The following is a 22,274-nucleotide window of genomic DNA, read 5'->3' on the forward strand; positions in this document are numbered from 1 at the left end:
GACATAGGTTGGTAAAGTTCTTTCGGATCAAAAGGCTTGTCTCCGACATACCTAGTGTGGGATGCATGACAGATGTAATAAAGATTTGAAGATATATTAAGGCATGCAGTATGTCAATATAACACGGTCATGAGCACAGATTTTGACTTTCAGTCCCACACTTATGGTAGCATATGCCACATTTATAAGAGCATTGCTCCATCACAAGGTACTCTGTGCTGAAACACTTCTCCAACATAGGCCAATCAAAGTCAATTTTCTTGCAACTTTTACATGTTTTATTCTTGTTATGCATTTACCACCCACAATGTGAGTATTTATGTACTTTCGATATGTAGCTTGTTTCCTTCTGTTTTATTTTTTTTAAGTATGTGTTTTAGTGTCCCACCATGAAACACACATCCACTTGTCCATTTAATCTGATTCCAGTTTGTAAGTGTGACATCACTTCTTCATAGATAAGCTTTATTAGGAGGGAGTTGGATCACTGAGAAGTCTTAAAGAAGACATAAAGGTATTGCTAGGTGTAACTCTTGTAATAGGCTGGTGATTTCTTTGTCTGCTCATGGAGTTGTGATGCAAGTCAGGGCTGTGGTTCTGATGCATCCTTAATGCACAAATGGCACTTGGGAATGTTACATTTGTGTTCCATTGTCTGTGCTCGGTGTCTGTTCCTAATCAACTTGGATTCTTAGGTTTTTCAGTAGTAATCAGATCAAATAAGTTGAAATAAATACTCCAGTTTTCTTTCCCAGCCCATAAACTATAGAGAGGATGAACTTAACAAGCCACTTGTTAATACGGGGTCTGGCATGACATGCTCCCAGGGTTGTCATCCAGTAAACAGTCAGTTTGTGATCAGACCTAATAGTGTAGGTTGAACCCTACAAAGCATTCATAACTTCTGTGATACTCTCCATAAGGACTACTTTTTTCAGGGTCCCTCAATGCACACAATGGGTAAGCAACAACAAACCTTCACTTGACTTAGCACCACATCAAAGCAATTGTACTGTGCTCCCATCAACTGTGAAGATGTTTGTGGCTCTCGTGTCACAATAGCCTAAAGTCTCAGCACAATGACCTCCATCCAGTGATATGTATTTCACACCATTCATAGGTGAATCTGCCAGGTTGAAGGTCTACTTCCAACTATTAGGTAAAAGTTCAGCATTATTGTCAGTAAAGTGCCACATTCCATGGTGCTTTTCATGTCTCTATCTGTCATGCCTACTGACCCCCAAGTGCAACCTTGCCTCTTCTTTACCTATTCCAGGGAAGGAATTTGGTAAACACAGGCTGCTAGTGTTCCTCCCACCCACACATGCGCAACCCCTGTGCCTTTTGTCAGTTGTGTGGTGATTTCCATTTCACAGGCAGAGCACACAGGCATCCCATCCAACACTGGTGAGCTCTGTGGGAGGCGCGCAGCCATACCAAACACAGCCGTGCACCAAACAATAACAAGGCGTGTCTTATTGATAATTTCTCAGTTTAATAACTCAATGCACTGCATTTTTACAGGTTAATTGAATGATGTGTAGCAACTCGCTATTTTCGGGGTATACATGCACTCCTGAGAGTTCTCTTGAAACGCTCACGTTCCAGGCAGCTCTCATCTGCTAGCAAAAACCTACATTCTATTAGCACTCTATTCTGCATCTAGGAATCGAAAGGACTCTTTGAAGCTTGTCTGCTTCACAATTTAGTATTATTTTGTAAGTTTAACGGGCTGGCTCATTTGTGTTTTTTCCACTGATTATTAACTTTCTTCCACTGTCGCCCTTCTCCTGGAATCTCCAGTCCCTGTTTGGTTCCTCTCATTATGCTGCCACTCTCTCCTTCCGTATGATCTATCACTTGCGAGAGCTATCCTTTGTTATATAGCAGCTCCTTCAGCCAATGCAAACCACCTTTGGTGACTGCACAGCTTTAGAGTTTTCCTTACTACTTTGTTTGAAGTGTGTGACTTGACATCTTTGCCTGAGTAAAGTACTCAACTTGAAACAAAACCCTGAAAAAATATTCCATCCTATTTGTTTACTGTGGCCGCTTCATTTACCTTCATAGCATCCAGATTCCCCTCAAGATAATCTCTTTTATCGACAATGTGTGTATTAAATGTGAAATGTGACATACCTTCATGTGGCACATATCTTTATGGAGAGTCAAATCAAGGTGTGTTAAGTTTTCTAGAAGCTCGTGTGGATGATAAATATATAATAATAGTCTTGTTCTCATGCTGTCCAGTATATTATCCTGGAAGTATGTCACTCAATTTTTCCCACCAAACCTTCTCCCCTTGGAGACAGGCAATGTTGATGCTAAGCCAAAAAACACTGACCAGTTTCATTTGTAATATTTATTCAATTCATTTTGACCATAAAAGTACACAAGATAAAACATCCTTTCAATAAATTAAATTAAAAAGAGACGCATCAGTATATACATAAATTGAAAGTTAACAAAGAGAACTACAAAATCAGCCTTCAAGCCAATACATAATTACAATACATCAAGAAGCACATAACAAAAATGATCATGATAAAACAACCCTAATGATCCAATTATGTACCATAAGATTTCTGTAATTTAATAGCACCACTAATAAAATGTATAGTAGCAAAGCAGATATCTGGAGATGCTTCAGATTGCAGATACCCAAGACCATCCATATGCGACCTAAAGTGCTTGTGCTTTAGAATTGGGCAAATAAACTGAGCCCTAAATGAAGAAAATAAATTACAGAATAGAATGAAGGAACAGTGGATTGTGAAGAAATATTGACACGTGGGAAACGAGAAAAAAAGTTATTCTCGAGCCGGCAATGGGAAAAGCAACAAGATGATCCACTGTATTAAGCATTAAGCATGTCAAAATAAAATCTGTGTTGAGGATTGGTTAACCAAAATATATAAGGGCTTAGTCCAGAAACATTAAAATTCTGCATATAACTCAGAACGGACTCCATGTTAAGGCACCTTGGGATTCACTCTTCCTCTTTAAAGGACAAAAAGCACCTTTTGACTCTAGCTTTTGTTTTACAGCATGTTTCTTCTGGAGAGTCATAAAAGGAGTTCAAACCAATGCTATAAAAAGTAGCCTTCACGTACCCCAACCAAGTAATAGCATGAGCATTATCTAATCTCATGCAATCTGCTATCACTTCCCGGGAAACAACATCCCTGGGGGTACTCCACAATTTAATCCAAAGTAATAAGGAAGTCATACCCACAAGATCCTCAAAAAAACACCATTCCTGTTTTGGGGTGGGTAATAAAACTTGCCGTACTTTGTGGCAATGCTGGAAGACGACATAAAAACCTGTTCTCAAAAACCTGCAGCTTCCTTGGCAGGACACCCCCCCCAAACACCAGACCCATATACACCAATCGAAAGGCATTTGCTCCTATATAACTGCAGCTTCTCCCTAGCTTGGAACCTGCCCATTGGCAAATCTAAAAATTGAATCACAAGCTGCCCCTGTTTTTGCTACTCTTTGAACCACCAGCCTCTCCCAAGAGCCAAAAAGGATCCCAAAACGTCTAAAAAAAAGGCACACTCTTAATTGGGATCCCTCCAACATTAAATCTTTTTGTTTTGGTATTTCTGGGCCCACTAACCATTACAAAGGACTTCTGGTAATTAACTTTTTTTGTTTAAATTTGTCTTGAAGTCATTGAATCCATTTAATCGTTTTTGCAAACCTTTGACCCTGAAACCCAATAAAACGGCATCACTGCATACAATAAAACTGGAACAGCCTGTGCACCAGCATGGGGCACATCATGGGTACACAACTCTAAAGAGGTGCCTAAAGAGTTAATATAACAAAAAACTAAAAAGGAGCTAAAATAGAGCCCTGCCTCACACCCCTGAAAACCCTATTCAGCCTTGTACAGTCCCCCAAAAGTTTATAACGGACCTTAGTTGATGTGTCCGCATGGAGAATTTTGACTAAATCCAGCAATGATTGATTTACTCTTGCCTGGTCTATTAATTCCCAAAGAACCTCTCGATCTACTAGATCAAAAGCACAGGAAAGGTCCATAAATGCCATGTGAAGAGAACCTCTCCTGGCTTTCACATACTTCCCCCAAATAAGGTTCAAATAAAGGGCTTGGTCAACAGTCCTCAAGTAAGGTCTAAAACCATACTGCAATGGGGACAAAAGGAAGATGATTCAGCCCATGCCTCTAATTTACTTAAAATTAGCCGCCCTAGGATCTTAACTGTAGAATCTAATAATGTGGACGGTAACAAGAGGGTAAATTTTGATCACCCTTTTTAAAAATGGGGACTATAATAGACTCCCACCACAAGTCCATGAGGTTTCTCTTGACCGCTGCCCTCAAAACAGTAGTCTACATTATATTTATAAAGGTCTATTGAGATCCCGTCCAGCCCTAGGGCCCCACTTTTGGCAGCGCCCTGAATTGCTTTCACAGTTGACGGATAGTCAACTAAATCAGCTAGTCAATCCTCATTAACTATGGCAGGCAGTATCCCATTATCTCTTCCTTGATCTAGGGGAAGCGCTTCAGGATTAAAAATAGGAGTAAAATGATCCATCTAATCCTGCTCACAATTATAACACTCAATCCCATTTGGAGGGAAATCTGTAAAAAAGGCTGAATAACAATTTCCCAGAAGAGTTTATGATCTTTTAAATACACTGCTCTATCCAGATCATCCCAGGCCTTACTTCTAAAATCCTTTTTAGGGCTTGCTTATAAGGCCATCTGGTTCTTCTTCTATCCACCACATTACAAGGCTTTTGGGCTGTTGCTGTTTTTTAAGGCTTTGAGTGCAACTATGCACTCGTGGCTAAACCATGATTTCCCTTGGCGTTCTTTAGAAGGTCTATTTGAAACTAAAGTATATGCTACAGCCATTCTAACTTTTTTTTTTAACTATGGCAAAATGTCTTCTGGATTCCTCTCTCTGGTGACAAGCAGCAGACAATGTAATTAGCCCTATCTTTAACTAACCTATTAAAGAGCCCTTCCGGATTAATTTTATCCCACTTCAAGCGAGTTCCTCTATTTGGTGTATAACTGATGGGTAGCCTAACTTCCTCTTCTCTGCTGGAGCCTAAGTTAAGAGCCAACCGTAAGATTAGATTATGGTCACTAAAAGGTAACGGTAATACCTTAAAATGCCTCAAACTACGTGCTAGATCAAAAGATAACAGTACAAAGTCAATTACACTACCTTTGCCTCTAGCTATAAAGGTAGGAAGGTTCTGGCTTATTATGTCCGATACAGCTATTAAGTGATAGGACAAAATCAGTTTATTTATAGTATCACCATAGGCTGAATGTGTAAAATGACCAGTAACATCCCAGAATACATCAGTAAAGCCACAAATACGTTCCCCACTAAAACAGCATTTAACCGTATTGCAATCCCCAGCCCTCATCATAGAAGTGGGAACTTTCCTTGATCTAGTAAAGAAAGATTGAAAAGAAAAATTGTTATAATAAAAATTGATTTGAATCGTATATCTAGCACAGAAGCCTTTTGCAGATGTAGTATCAAAATATACAAGGACATCGCTATGACCTCAGCCTTCAGATTTCCTAACATACATGATATAAAAGTAACCAGAGCTCCCTTCCCACTGCCAGATGACGACAGCAATGCAGATGAACAATAAGATATATATCTGTTTAATGCAACAGAATTGGTAGCCCAAATTTCCTGGCAACATATAATATCATAGTTGTTAATGTGGTTAATCCAGTCTTCATTCACAAGTTTATCCCGAACCCCTGCAATGTCCCATGATAAAAGCTGCAAACTACTGTCATTGTCCAAAGCCCTTGTACATACAGGTGATTCTTGGGTAGCGGTACAATTTGTAGAGACAAAAAAAGACTATTAGATGAATTCTCTCCAATTTCAGAAGGGCACTCTAATTCATGGATCAACAGCTGTACTAGGCATCAATCATTATCTGATAAACCTTATAGACCATCATAGCGATTGGGATAAACATACAATACTGGCCACCTCGACTTAAAAGAAGGCCTAAAGTTTTTGTAGGGCCCATAAGGCCTACACTTGCTCAAGTTAGGAAATTAGCCTAAAGGTGGAGGGTAGAAGAAGCCGAGTGGATCTGCCTTTGTTTTCTATTGCTTGAATTTCAAAAAAACTCAAGCGTGATAATAGAACATGAACACTCTCGGGATCTTTCAAATTTAAAAAAAAACAATCCCTTTCAATGGTTTTCAACGTCGCACCAATGCAGCTAACTCTACATGCTGTGATAAAATCATTAATAACTCCTGAGTTAATACAAATCTATTAATCAGGCTCACATCCAGCTGATATCCATTCACAGTCCTTATATTTAGCAGCCCATATTAAGTGTTTATTGAGTATAGTTCATTTCTCCATGATATATCTTCTTATATAATTCATATTATAATTCATCAATATCCATCACCAGCCTCCACGGCCTCCATACCAAGCCAACACGTGTTTCATAAGGGATATCTCCCACCAGACTTCCTCAGGGCTGTAATTCATACACAACTTATTGTGAGGCTTAACATAATGTATTCTTATTATTCTTAACCGAACCTTTGGTTACTCAGTGAAAGTCAATATATTATATGTGACATTATTTCTCACTGCATAGTGTGAGTAGCAACCATTAACTAATACCTAATTAATAATGTTATATAGTCCTATTCGTAATATGTATAATTTTGTATCACGTGTTAGAATTATACATGGACTACCTTACTCCCATATTATGGTACACCCTGTGTACATGCACAAACATGTGATGATATTAGATACATTTATTTATAATGTAGACTGACCTTGTCTTATTGTTAATTCTTACGTTTGACAATATCTGCGTTGGGTTTTCTAATCAAGATGTTAGCTCTTCATGTGTTGTTGCTCCTAATTCCTTTGGTTTGCTTTATTCCATTAATTTATAAATATAAATAGCAAGGACCTGTTCTTATATCTCCTATTTATTTATTCTCAATTCTTACTAGCTGGCCTGTATATGATACTCTGTTAATCCCAGAAGTAATGTAATTACTATTATTGTTAACATCATGCCAATATCCCAATTCCAAATGTGCATCATTGCTGTAACCGGCCATCTATACTGAGAGATAGTCATAACATCCAAACTTATACGTGCCCCGTTATTTTTAGCTAATGGATAGTGAACCAAAATTATGGAAATGTAGTCTGAGCATCTCTTGCTAGCAAATTAATCGGATCCAGGCTTACAGTACACTGACCTGTTCCTTGTATTCATTTCCCTATTCAGCTCCGATGCAAGTACGCTCATCAAACTGTTCCAACGGCCGCTCACCATTTAAATAGTGTTATGTGCGTGCCGTGCGTGCAGCTAATCATCTACCTCATTTGTCCTATTTCTATTTCTAACATCGTGCTTCAGGCATGAACACAGAGAACGGACTACATAGTAAACTTATGTGCATGCAGCTAATCAACACCCTAATTCGTCCTATTTCTATTTTTTACCTCGTCCTTAAAGCATGAACATAAAGAAAGGACTCCATAGTAGACCTACACAAACTTAAATGGTTATTATTTGATGTTTATCATAAATTAAATTGCTTATTAATTCTTATTAATATGAATAAAACTATTAAGTATACTATATTTTTTATATTTCTATACGTTTTCCTTCAGATATGAAATTATCGTATATATATCCCAAGATAGGAGCCTATGTCTATCTCTCTGACCATTTTTCCTATAAAATATAAGATTCATCAGCTTCTGTGCTCCTAAGTGTATTGGGCAGTAGATATCTCTGCTTCGTATATTGATAATACCTTTATGAAAAATATTTATTAAATAAAGACATGAGTGCGCATGTACTCCAAGGAATAGATATTATCAATAATATTTAAGTTATCTTTGATTCAATCTTATTTCACAAATTCAGTCACACTTAACCAATATTTTTCTTATATATCACTCAGACTCCCAAAAAATATTCTAACTCATGATCTGTATTTAACCCTTCTTCCACAGCTTGTAGTTTCATGATCCATAATGATTCCCTACGTCTTAATTGCAGTTCTATGTTACCACCCCTAGGGTCCACAGGAACAAATTCCAAACCAAACGTTTTTATATTTTCGTGTGTACTCTGTGCAGCAGATGATTGTACATGTTGTGCAATTGGATATCTGTCATCCATTTGCCTCAATGCTCTTAAATGTTCACCAATTCTTATCCTTAACGGGCGTATTGTACTCCCAACATATACACTTTCACATTCACATTTAATAACATATATTACGTATTTTGTACCATGTGTGATCTTAATCTACACATATTACCACTTCGATCAACATATTCTTTCATGCCATGGCTGGCCCGTTTGCATACCCCACACTGTCCACATTTAAAAAAATCTAAATTCTTTTCAGTCAGCCAATTTTCATTTCTCTTACATTTCGTATAACTTCGACATAACAAATGTCTTAATGAACTTCCCTTCTATATGTGATTTCCGGACCTGAAGAGGTAAAAGCAATATAATCTTGTTTTAGAACATTCCAATGCCGTTTCATCATTCTCCTCATTACATCAGCAGTATCCGTATTATCCGTAATGAGTCGCAGTCTTTCTCTATCATCTTCTCGGGGCTTTGTGCAAGATAATAAAGTCTCTGTTCTCTTTATCTTCTTAATCCTTTTTTGTGCATCCAACATAATCTTCCTATTATATCCTCTTTGCTCGAAGCGTGGTGTCATATCACGTACACATTTCTCAAAGTCTGTATCCATACTGCAGTTCCGTCTCGCCCTTGCTAATTCCCCAAATGGGATTGCTTGAATTTGGTACTTTAGGTGTGCACTGGAGGCATGTAAAATTGCATTGCATGAGGTAGGTTTTCTGTACAGTCTACTCTGAATTTGGTTCTCACTGATAAATAATTCTACATCTAAAAGTTCTATTTTCTCTTTACTGTATTGATAAGTAAATTTAATATTCACATCACTACTATTTAAATATTCACAACATTCAATGAGTTGTTCTGTATTCTCAGTCCATATCATGAGGCAATCGTCAATAAAACATCCCCAATATAGAATATAGTTTTGCCAGTTCTTTGCTTCGGGTCCCCAGGCTCACCTCTCTTCAAACCATTCCATAAAGAGATTGGCATAAGAAGGGGAGAATCTGGATCCCATCGCTACTCCTTGTTTTTTTTCTATGCCATTGATTGTTAAAAAGGAAAACATTACAATTCAAAATTAAGTCCAGCATATTTATAATAATTTCAGTGTGTTTAAGCAGACTCACTGATCTGTGGTTTAACATGTGTCTCAGTGCCTCAAGACCTACTTCATGCCTAATACTGGTGTAAAGTGCTACCACATCCAGTGTTACTAGCGTCATCTCAGTTTCCATCTGTATATCACCTATTAGCCCCAAAATGTGTTTTGTATCCTTAATATAAGATGGTAGATTCACCACCAATGGTTGTAGAAATATATCTATAAATTCTGAGATTTTGTCTGTGGGTCCTCCAATTCCTGAGATAATTGGTCTACCTGGAGGGAAGGGACAGTTCTTGTGTATTTTTGGAAGAGTATAAAAGCAAGGATATCTAGGTCGATCTATCTTAAAATAAACATTCTCTTCTTCATCCAATAGTCCTTGTTGATGCCACAACCCTAATTGTTTATTGATCAAATTAGTGAGTCTACACATCGGATTGGAGGGGAGAATTTCATAATCATAATTCAGTCATTCTTGTTCATCACTACAATGTTTTCACCTTTATCAGCTTGTCTAATTATTATGTTCTCATCCTCTTATAATGTTTTTAACGCTTGCCATTCTTTCATATTAAGAGTAGTTCTCATTCTCCTGTGCCTTCATCTAGATATTTGTTCTTTGAAGTCCCTACTTACTAGTTTGTAAAACACTTCAATGTTGCTATCATTCCCCATTCTCGGTGTCCAATTTGATTTCTTCTTCAAACCACTAGTTTGATGTAAATCAGTTAAAATATTCAGATCATTTAATACCTGCTGTACAGTGATTGGTGCCTCCTCATAGTCTGTAATGGACATTATAGTTGCTGTGTCATGAATGTCTTGTATCGTCGATTCATTGTATTTCTTATCCTCTCTTATTGGATCTATGCTTTGTCCCAGCTGTTTTCTAATTTCAAAAAATCTCTTTAATTTCAAACGTCTTACATATTTGAATAGGTGAATTTGCTGTTTACATATATCCCCCTTGTTGGTGGGGCAGAATCCTAATCCTTTACTCAGCAAAGAGATCATATCTGTAGTCAAATGTTTATCTGACAGATTGATTACATTAATTTTCTGCATTACGGGGGTCCTTGTTCCCTCTTGTTCCAAGATCTCGTTTTCATGCCTCCCCTGTATCTGCCATTTCCTTCCTCTGTGCCCCCTCCTTGTTTTTCTAGTACTTCTCTTCTTTGTAGCCGATTTCCCTGTTTTATTCTCAACATTTCTTGTAAAAAATTACACCCATTTGTGGGTTCGTGACTTCTGCTCCCTTCCCTGATCCTGTTGTCCCTCTCTCCTGTCTGCCTAGTGCCTACTGAAGATGAATCCGGGCTCAAGAAAGATATCGAAGAGGTTTTAGAAATAGTTTCCTTAGCTAAAAGGTCATATTTCCTGAGTTACAGTTCACATTTCTTGCACACTAGAACTCGGCTTTGTTCATCAAACTCCTACAATCCTCATGCCTACCCTTTTCCAAAGGTGGAACACCAGTCAAAACCAGGGTATATGGGGTACTCTCAGGGTGAAGATGTAAACAATCAGGGGCCCCTTCAGGCTTGGTTGAGGGAATCAAATTCAAATGATTCAAGTATCACTGCTTTACTTGCAGGCTCATGTTGCACCCTCTATTCTAATCGCTCATGGCCATCTGACCTGACCGTAGAGGGGGGTAACAGACTTATTATTGTTAGAAGAACTAAAGGGAATTTGTTGTGAAAAGGGGACGTGGGACACCTTAGCTCTCACGTTTGACAGCTGAGCCACAACACCCCCAACTTCTAAAACATAATCTGTATGAATCTGACCAGATGATGAGTTCAAACAATTCCCTATAGTTGATATTTGTGAGTGAGCTTCGCTAATAACACTTGTTAGCTAGCTAAGCTGATACTCAATTATCCCCAAATGGGACAAAATTGGCTTCAAACGATCATTCATTAAACGTCCATTATGCGAATAGAAGTCCTCCTGTGAGGATACTACTCTCCCACCATCAGGCCGATAGTCTCCTGCTCCCGGCTTCCATGCAGGACTCTGCGCATTATAATGGGTGACATGCTTTTGTTTTTGCTTTTACTTTTTCGATCTTGTGACAAACTCAGTTCTTTTCTTTCCCCCATTGATGGCTTTCGGGTTCACTGTGTCACTCCTAAAGCCAGAGATTGAGAACAATCGGAAAATGCAATATGTGAGGTATTACAAACAACCAAAGCGGTAAGCAGTACTGAATGTTGAACTGTCCATGATTCTGGCAACACATCTGCCTCACAGTCCCCCAGCTCCTGTAACACATCCACGTTTGGGGTTTGGTCGAGGGCCTGGGGCGGAGACAGAGAAGACTTCTCTCTGCCAACTCTATCTCTTTAGAAATTACCCCCACTGCTCATTATAGAAAAGCATCCAGCGTGGTGTTAAAAGTGGGTACCTTGTGTGATTTTGTGCTTACCCATGCTTCCCTCCCCACAGGGACACAGTAAGCATAAAGTTCAAGGATACAGAAGCAACAACAATCCTCCCAAAAAAACTAGTCGAAACAACTCACAGTTAGGTAGACTTCCTAATACCTTGTTGTCATCAAGATTACACAGTCTCCTAGGTCCTAAGGCCAATCTATATGTTACAAGGTGGGGCGGGAAAAAGATGCCAAGAGGAGGGGCCAGCCTCGTCCGGCTGTGGACAGGCACAGACAGGCCCGTTCTTGCCCTGGCCTTAGCCTGGGCACGCACTCAGGAGCATCCTATGCAGCGGGAGCCCCTCGCAGGCTAAGTCCTCTTAGTGCCTCCTGGCGCAATGGCGTGTGCGCAGCAGGGGAAGGTGGAACAGGTAGTCCTGCTCTCCACAGCACCTGCTTTGTCCCAGCTGGCTCCAATAACGGTCGGTTTATTTAAATAGAATGCAAGAAGTAGTTAATCAGTTCAAATCAATATAACCCATAGATCAGTAACAAATATGTAAGTATGGTGTCAAATTTAGAAACTGTCCTATGGATTGGTCAGTAAGAGTACAGGAAATTATCTGGCACACCTCCAAAAAAGCACTCAGGAGTAGAGATGTGTGTCTCTATGTGGTGTGAAATGGCACCATGGGCTACACTAATAAAGTTACATCGACAGAAAACAATCTACTTTGCAAAAATTGTTGTATGCAAACAGGCTCACTCTAAGGACCCATCCAATATTAATGAGAAATGCGTCCCTTTTACCTATATACAAAGAGAAAGGACACTGCATGATAGAGTAATGAACCATTTTAAAATGAATAAGAGCACAATTGAGCCAGCAAGCAGCAACAGCCCTGACAGTTTGCTACATTAGATAAGCGTCTTCGTCAGACTTTATTCTAAGCACATTATCTCATAAAATGCAAATAAAAACACAATGGAAAATATCACATTTTTCTCTATTTTATGAAGAAGGAAAAACACAAAGTGAGAGACAAATAATATGCACTGTGCAAAGTCATGTTTTTTCAACTGTCAGTGCCATTCCAGAAGCCAAGAAAATTAGTTTTGTGGGCCTACTTGTGCTAACTCGAGCACATAAACATGAACATTAATCTTTATTACTAAATTTGTTCTAACTCATGCTTTGAGAGATCACTACTATTTGCCCTGAATTTCATTAGAGAACTGAAAAGAGGCTGGCTGTGAAAACAGACGAAGCAATGAAACTGATAGTGGCAATTCTGATTGCAAAACCAACGGGAAAGGAAGTATGATCAGATGTTAAAAAGAGCAGGTCGGGAGATCGTCTTTTAGGTCGGACTTCTCTGTCCTGATAACATCACAGACTGGGCTCAAGACCAATTACCCCCCTTTGGTCGTGAACACCACCCCACCTCAGATGGTGAGCAATTCTATAACAGCATTCTTAGGAACTTCATGAGGAAGTGTTCTTCCTAGTTTGTACTTGAAGTGGGGATGCACAGTGCGCCTGACTGGAGAAGGCAGTACTTCCCTTAGAAATTAACCTGTGAATGAACCCATGGCTAACAAGAAGAAAAATAAGGGCAAATTCTCGAGTCTCCAGAGCGTTTTGAAGAAGAGCTACAAACAGCAAATGGATCACCCTAGTGAGCAGGAAATGGCCAGGGAAGAAAGAATACCACTACAATTATTCAAGGCTTTACATGTAGATCACAACATAAAGACAGAGTTTTGCAGAGAATGTGAAAATAGAGAAAAGGAAGGTGTTGAGAATGCCCAGTAGGGTAAGATGGCTTGAGAGTGCATATTTCAATATCAATCTTCAATCTTTGAAGGACCAGAGTCTTTAGAACTTCTAGTGGAAATGGTCAGCTTAAAAAACTGGGCCTTCGAACACATTCTGAAATTAAATTGGACCCTATGTACTTGAGAATCTACTGGTATTTAGGAGTTCCTTCAATGACTGGATGTGAGTCCTTAAAGACAAACATGACAATGGTGTTCTGTGGATTGTTGAGTTTAATCAAAGAGAACTGTTAGCTATTGATGAGCAAGGAGTTTCGAATCCCTTTAGATGCTAGGACCAATATTTATTAAGCCATTGTATGTGAGGAAGGGAAACACAAAGGCTTATTTGGGATTTACAGAGCCACAAAAGGCTTGATTTGCGTGACATTGCATAGTTTCGTAAAGAAATGTAATGCAGTGTCTTGCTCTGGATTGAGTTATATTTTTAGTGGTAGGCAAATGGATTGAGCATGAGCATTCCCGGGCATTCATTTGTGGATTTCACGCATTTCTAAATTTGCTTCGACTGGTAAGATTGGAACTGTGTAAAATCGGTACGACTTCCACAGGGAACCGTAACAAGGAGAAATGTGTTTATTTCTTCTTGTTACTTTCTCTTTCTATAAGTGATACATTCTGCATCACCTTAGAAAGAGGGAAATTCCTGTTTCGATTATTTGTGTACAGGAAGTTATTCCTTGCTGTACAAAAACAATCGTGCATATACGTAGGCATCTTTGCAGCATGTTGCAAGGGGGTCTGCGTTGATGCTACAACTACAAGTGTGCCAGCCCTGGGAGAAAGCTGAAGAGTGCCATATCTTTGGAAAAATGGTGCTCTTCAGCTTTCTCCATGCAACACAACGCAGCACAGCTATTTGCCATGGTACACTGCATTGCAAGGATTCTTACTTAATCTGTCCTAAGAGTTAAAGGACAGTGATTGTATTCTTAAATTCCTCGGGTCTCAGGGTAGAACGATTGCAGGCAGCATTCTTTCAGCAACTGATTAGGATGAGGGACACTCAACCTGATCCCAGAGACATTCAAAATTAGGAAAACACTGTAATGGAGGAAAGACTTGTAGTTTTATAAAGGTGATGGTCACTGCATCGTTCTTGAGTGGCCCGGAGGATGACAAAAGGTGTAAAGATATTTTTTGCGATGGGTTTGATAGTCCACTGGTGAGTTGATGTTCATCTGTTCTCTTAAGGGTGTCTGGGAAGTACTTCTGTTGAAAGAGACTGGGAGGGCTGGAGCCTAGTTTTAGTGATGATGCATTAACATTATAATTTTTGCTCAGTTGTACTGCTCCCCTTTTGGCTCCATATTAGCGTATAGTGGTTTGATTTATGCTGAGGTTCGTAGTGCTGTGCAGTGTATAAACAGGAAACATTTTGCTGTGAAATTCTACAGGGTCTGTAATAGGGCTGTAGATGTTGCTGTTGCCTTTTTTGACCTTGGTGAAGTTGATGTACCATTGCTCCAACAAAGTTTTTAAAAAATGACTGTCCACTGGATTATATTCAAGCCATAACTGCTGAACAGTACATTTAGAAAATTTGCACCTCATTATTCCAAACACACATGCCTTTTGCTCTATCGGTCTGCTTGGCATCCCAGCTCTAGATTCCTCTTGCTATTCCCAACCATTGCCTTGCTGAGTACTTTATTCAAAAGAAAGCTGTTTTTCTGATAGCTGCAGACTCCTTAGCTAGGCACTTCCTCGCTGGTACTAGCACCATGATGTCACTTTATAAATTTTTCTCTTTCTTTCACTCATTCTGTTTAGTCTTTATTTTGTCTGTTTTAATTTGTTCCATTGTACTTTATAGGGAAGGAGGGTCTTATAACGGAAGAGCCTGTGCTGACTGTGACAAACCTTTCTCTACTTTTCTTATTATAAACTAGCTGTGATATCATTACCTATCTGTAATGATAGCATGCCTTTGGTGCTTTACGCTTTCAATTGCCTGTGGGTTACCAAGGAAAATTCTGTGCAGAATTCCAAAGTGTTTGAAAACAATGAACTGAATAAATAGCTGTTTAGCGGGACTACGTTTTTCTGAAAATTCACAGGCATTAGCTGGTTTGCAGACTTTAATTGGCTTATATAGGATAGTTGTATTGCTATAATCCATCACAAGAAAGTAGGATGATATCTGCATGTTACTACACATTTTGAAATACAGCTGTATTGCAAGTGACATATGGACTTGCAGCTCACAACTTTGTAATTTTCTTTACTTCTTGACTCCTCCTCTCTGTGATACTCTGCATGGGCATCGAGTCCATTGTTAGATTGTTTTTCTCTCCGCTGTCAGGTTTGGACGTGTGTCCCTCTCGCTCCGGCATTCTTCAGCTTAGTGTATTCTGAACTGTTCTTTTCCATCTTTCTTTCAGGAACGGTACTGTAATTCGATTGCGTTTTCTTTGTCTAACGTGGTGTTGAAATGTGGAGAGCTCATGGAACAGTCTCCATTTCGGTTTTGCCGTCAATGCCATTCCAAATTCCCACGCACCGACCAAAACCTGGTGTGTAACTTGTGCCTGTCCTGAGACCATAAAGAAGAAAGGTTTGACGCCTGACAGTCTTTTCGCTCCAAAAAGATCCAAAGTGACCGAAGAGTGCATCAGTTAGAGATGGCGTTGAAGACACGAGACAGCAGTTCTGAACTTTTGGGGAAGAGCACACCCAGGAAGAGATCGAACACAAAGAGGCTTTATCCATAGAAGATTCAGAGTCAGACATCCATTCTGACACAGAAAGTCAGCCTCTCACTTTAGCGCAACCTGTGAGTACATCAGCACCAGCCTCCAATACAAAGACTCCAAAGGAGCCCCACAAACAGGTCTCTGGAACACCACTGTCTTTGGGCCATGGTCTGACTCAAGAGATACCTTTGGATGCCCCGCCTTGCAGCTCGGCAGTGAAAATAGTCAAGACTAAGCCGTCTTTGGCATCAACATCCAGCTCGGCAGCAGCCTACATAGCTTTGGGATTGACTCAACTCTTCAATCCGAGAATTTCGGCGCGAGAAAGAAGCCATCGACATCAGCTTCGGAGTCGCCTGTTTCGGTTTGACACAAGGTTTCCACTCCGAAAACTATGGAACCAAAGATTGTGTCTTCCAGAGACTCCAGTCATTCCTCAGAAGCAGCCTCACCAGTGGAACCCATCCTAGAAGTAATGGATGCTTGTCAGCACCAGTTCCATATCCAAAAAGGAACAGGAAGAATAATTGCTCCCCCCGTTCCAATAAAAAAGTCTTTACTTTTCAAAAGGCCTTGGACACTGTTCCTCCACCTAAAAAAGTCTCCAAAGACAAGGCTCTAGTTCGACCCCAGACTTCTCCTCCACACTCTCCTGTGCTCCCTTCTACCCCTTCACCACCTCCCCAATCTCCTCCACCTATTGTTGAACCACAGTTTTCTCCAGAAGGTGATGAGACAATTTAGGGGATATTTCACAGGATATTGACCCATGGGATTCATATGATCCTGATGTTATTTTGCCAAATGACCTTGAACTATATCCCGTACACCTATCACTTCCTGAAGACCCAACTTCATATCAGCAGGTCATAGCACGGGCAGCTGCATATCACAATGTACAAATGCACACGGACCCTATTGAAGAGGATTTTCCCTTTAATACACTGACTACAGCCCATAAAAAAAGTCAGTTTTTGCCTATGCTGCCAGGCAAGATTAGACATGCCACTGACATTTGTAAAGAACGTTTAGATCAAGTGTTATCACCATTAGGGAGATAACAAAATAGAAGGTGGCACCTACATACCCTATATTTAATCGTTCACAAATTCCTCCTGACTCAGTCGCCAGCGCAGCACGCAAACGTGCTAAGAGCCATTCAACAGGAGATGCACTTATCCCTGATAAGGAGAGCAAAAAACTAGATGGAGCTGGGAGAAGGGTGGCTGCACAAGCTGCCAATCATTGGTGCATCGCCAATTCCAGGCACTTTTGGCACGATATGACAGGGCCCACTGGGACGAAATGGAGGATCTCCTCCAGTACCTCTCAGAGAAACATCGAAAAAGAGGACAGGAAATAGTTTCTGCGGGTCAACCCATTATCAACAACTCCATCAGGTGTGCAATAGATGCTGAAGATACCGCAGTACACAGTATTAATGCCAGCATTAATATCAGAAGGCATGCTTGGCTTAGATGTTCAGGCTTCAAGCCAGAAAGTTAGCAGGCAGTTGTTAACATGCCTTTCAACAGGGAACACTTGTTTGGGCATGAGGATGACAATACCATAGAAAATCTCAAGAAGGACTCCGAGACAGCAAAGGCTATGTGGGCGCTACTCACCAAACCACAAAGGTGTAATTTTCATTGCCTACAATTCAGGGAAGGGTTTAAACCATTCTCTGCTGAGCCTTCCACCTCTCAAAGCAAGCAGCACACCCATTTCTATAATAGAGGTTCCTTTAGGAGTTCATATAGAGGTGCAAACAACAAAGGTAAAGGAAAGGCATCCACCTCTAGAGGATCTGCCTTCACCACACACCAGTGACTACTTATACCTTCCACCAGCTCACACTTCTTCAGTAGGGGAGAGAATAATTCATTTCTACCTACAATGATCCAATATTACCACATATCAGTGGGTTCTTTCAGTTAGCCAACATGTTTATTGTCTGGAACTCATTTCCACTCCACCAAACATTCCCCCTCACACTCACAAACTAAGACCATTATACTCTTTTGAAAGAAGAGATACAATCCCTTCTTCTCAAGGGGGCTATAGAGCTAGTTCCCTTCTCACAGCAAGGCTTAGGAGTATACTCCCTATACTTCCTCATACCAAAGGAGGATGGGTCGCTAAGACCTATTCTCGATCTCAGGCCACTCAACCTATACATTCTCTCAGAGCGTTTCCATATGGTCACTCTCCAAAATGTCATTCCGCTCCTACAACAAGGTGAATTCATGACAGCTTTGTATCTGAAGGACGCATACTTTCACATTCCCATTCATCCAGCACACTACAAATACCTCAGATTTGTCATTTCAGGAAAACATTATCAATTGAAGGTTTTACCATTTGGGGTGACAACCGCCCCCAGGGTCTTCACGAAATGTCTAGCAGTAGTCGCACCATACCTCAGACAACACCACCTCCATGTCTTCCCCTACTTGGGTGACTGGCTCATCAAAGCTATTACCATCCAACAATGTCAGCGTTTCACTCAGATCACAGTAGACTTCCTTCCCACCCTGGGATTCACAATAAACTTTCTCAAATCCCATCTCAAACCTCTACTGATACAGCCTTATCTGGGGGCAATTCTCAATGCTCAGTCAGGGTTGGCATATCCAAGCCCAGCTCTAATTCAAGCTTTTCAAACTTTCCTTTCCCAGCTACAGGAAAACCACACTTACACAGTCAGATTAGTGATGCAGCTACTAGGGATGATGGCATCCTGCATTGCCATTATTCCCCATGCCAGACTACACATGCGTCCCTTACAGCAGTGTCTATCTTGCCAGTGGTCTCAGTCACAGGGTCCTCTCCAAGATCTAGTGTTGTTGGACCACCATGCTTACTGCTGTCTGCAATGGTAGAATCCCACCACCAAGGGGCGGCCCTTTCAGGTCCCGGTGCCTCAAATCACTCTCACTACGGATGCATCACAGACAGGTTGGGGAGCTCACCTCAACAACCTCACAATACATGGTATATGGGATCCCATTCAACAAGCTTCTCACATCAACTACATGCAGTTACAGGCATTCTTCCTAGCAGTTAAAGCATTTCTACGACATCTCTCCCACAAAGTGGTTCTAGTTCGTACAGACAACATGACAGCCATGTATTATCTGAAAAAAAGGGGGGGACACGTTCTTCTCAATCGTCCCTTCTTGCTCAGACAGTCTGGAAATAGGAAATTTACCACCACATTCACTTAGTGGCAGAGTATCTCCCAGGCATGAACAACCAGTTTGCAGACCTACTCTGCAGGATGCAGCAACAAGTCCACAAATGGGAACTCCACCCACAAGTCCTTCACAAGTACTTCCAAAGGTGGGGAACACCACAAGTAAATCTCTTCGCCATTGCAGAAAATTCCAAATGCCACAACTTTGCATCCAGATACACAGTCCATAGGCAATGCTCTATGGATGAACTGGTCAGGGATATTTTCTTATGCTTTTCCGCATCTCAGACTCACTCCATCTCTAGTTCTCAAACTGAGACAAACTTCACTCACAATGATCCTTATAGCTCCCACATGGGCATGTTAACCTTGGTTCACAACGCTGATCGAACTGTCTGTAGTTCCTCACGAGAAACTCCTCAACAGGCTGGACCTTCTCACTAAAAGTCAAGGTCAGATCAGACATCCAGACCCCAGAACGCTCAGTCTTGCCCTATGGCTCATGAAGTCATAGAGTTGGTAATTTGAATCTTCCCTCAGAATGTATGGAAATACTTAGGCAGGCACGTAAGCCTACAACTAGACAGTGTAATGTTGCAAAATGAAAACGTTTTGTCTGCTACAGTCGACCTAAACACATTGACCCATTCAAAGCCTCAGTTCGAGACATTGTTTGTTATCTGTTGCATTTGCAAAGGGCAAACTTAGCATACTCATCTATTTGTCTCCATTTGGTAGCTATCAATGCTTAGCTCCAAAACAGACAACATATCTCTTTGTATAGAATCCAAGTCCTTCATGGAAGGACTCAAAAGAGTCACCCAGGATTCCCCCAGCGCCATCCTGGTACCTTAATGTTTTACTTTCTAGGCTCATGGGTCCACCTTTTAAACCTATACATACCTGTTCTTTACAATTTCTTTCATGGAAGGTAGCTTTTTTAGCAGCTATCACTTCCCTAAGGCGTGTAAGTGACCTCCAAGCTCTAACTTTTGAAGAGCCATTCTTCCAGTTACACAGAGACAGGGTAGTTCCTCGAAGAAACCCTAAATTCCTCCCAAAAATAGGTTCACCATTCCAAATCAATTGATTGAGTTACAAATCTTTTTCCCACAACCAAACTCAGTTGCAGAGAGAGCTCTTCACACACTAGATGTTAAAAGGGCTCTTATGTACTACATTGACAGGACCAAACAGATTAGGAAATCCAAACAACTTTTTATAGCATTTTCAATGCCTCATAAAGGTAACCCAGCATCAAAAAATTGCATAGCCAGATGCATTGTCAAATGTATTCAAACTTGCTATCTCAAAGCTAATAGGCAGTTACCTATCACTCCCAGAGCACATTCTGCCAGAAAAAAAGATGCTTCTATGGCCTTTTTAGGAAACATCCCAATAGCAGACATATGTAAAGCTGCTACTTGGTCTACACCACATACATTTACTAAACACTATTATATAGATGTTTTAGCATGTCAACAAACTATTGTTGGCCAAGCAGTGCTCAGGACACTTTTTTAAGCAACTCCAACTCCTACAGGCTGGCCACCACTTACTTGGGGTCACTGCTTTACAGTCTATGCAAAGCATGTGTATCTACAACCACACATGCCATTGAACGGAAAATGTTACTTCCCCAGTAGACATCTGTTTGTGGCATGTAGTGCTATAGAGTCACATGCGCTCTCCCTCCTACCCGGAATGCTGTTGCACTCTTATGTGAATACACTGCATGGACATCTCTTTACTCGCTATTCACTCCTTACCTCCCCGCCTGTGGGAAAACAATCCAAAAAAGGACTCAATGCCATTGTGCAGTATAACTGAGAGGAAGAGTCACTCGAAAAGATTCTTCGAACAAAAACAACTTGCAACACTCCGGACCCAACACTAGATGGCAGAATTATGCAACATGCCACAAACAGATGTCTTCTGGGTAAGTAACATTTTCCTTTCTACTTTACTCCTGCATGCACCTTCCCCCATAACCCCTCCCTGCAACCCCCAGCCCCACCTCCGCCCCATTCCTATCCTCATCTGAGCCCACTGACATACAGGCCCCCACAGCCCCCACAGTGAGGGGGGCTCTGAGCTCCAGGGGGCCACCTCAGCCAGTATCCTGGCCTGAGAGCTCTTGACTGAGTCTGAACTGGGGCCCCTCCATGTAGTTTGCATGGGGCCCCCTCAAGTTTTGTTAGTGTCTCAGCCATACTTTTCTCTGCCATCATCTTCTTTGTTTCCAGCATGCAGAATGCCCTGTCATTCATATGCTGGCAACCTTCAGGCTGGGTAACAGCAAAGCTGTTTGCTGTGAACTGGGAAACAGTGCCTTAGGAAACAAAGCCTTATGAAGGAGGGTGAAGGGAAGAATCTTCACCCATGTTCACTGAGACATAGGCCCTCATTCCGACATTGGCCGGCGGCGGTCGCCGCCGGCCTGTCGGGGGCCGCCAGAATACCGTTCCGCGGTCGAAAGACCGCGGCGGTGATTCTGACTTTCCCGCTGGGCTGGCGGGCGGCCGCCTTCAGGCCGCCCGCCAGCCCAGCGGGAAAGAGGCTTCCACGATGAAGCCGGCTCGGAATCGAGCCGGCGGAGTGGAAGCTGTGCGACGGGTGCAGTTGCACCCGTCGCGTATTTCACTGTCTGCAAAGCAGACAGTGAAATACATTTAGGGGCCCTCTTACGGGGGCCCCTGCAGTGCCCATGCCAGTGGCATGGGCACTGCAGGGGCCCCCAGGGGCCCCGCGACCCCCCCTACCGCCATCCGGTTCCCGGCGGGAGAACCGCCGGGAACTGGATGGCGGTAGGGGGGGTCGGAATCCCCTCGGCGGCGCAGCTAGCTGCGCCGCCTTGGAGGATTCCTATG

At 41.3% G+C, this 22,274-nt stretch overlaps 1 protein-coding gene across 1 annotated transcript in view; it reads left to right on the forward strand.

Annotated features, from left to right (window-relative positions):
* Positions 1-22,274, forward strand: part of STAB2 (stabilin 2) — an 805,158-nt gene that overhangs the window by 454,869 nt on the left and 328,015 nt on the right.

Source organism: Pleurodeles waltl, chromosome 4_1 (assembly GCF_031143425.1).
Source record: "Pleurodeles waltl isolate 20211129_DDA chromosome 4_1, aPleWal1.hap1.20221129, whole genome shotgun sequence".
Lineage (NCBI taxonomy): Eukaryota > Metazoa > Chordata > Amphibia > Caudata > Salamandridae > Pleurodeles > Pleurodeles waltl.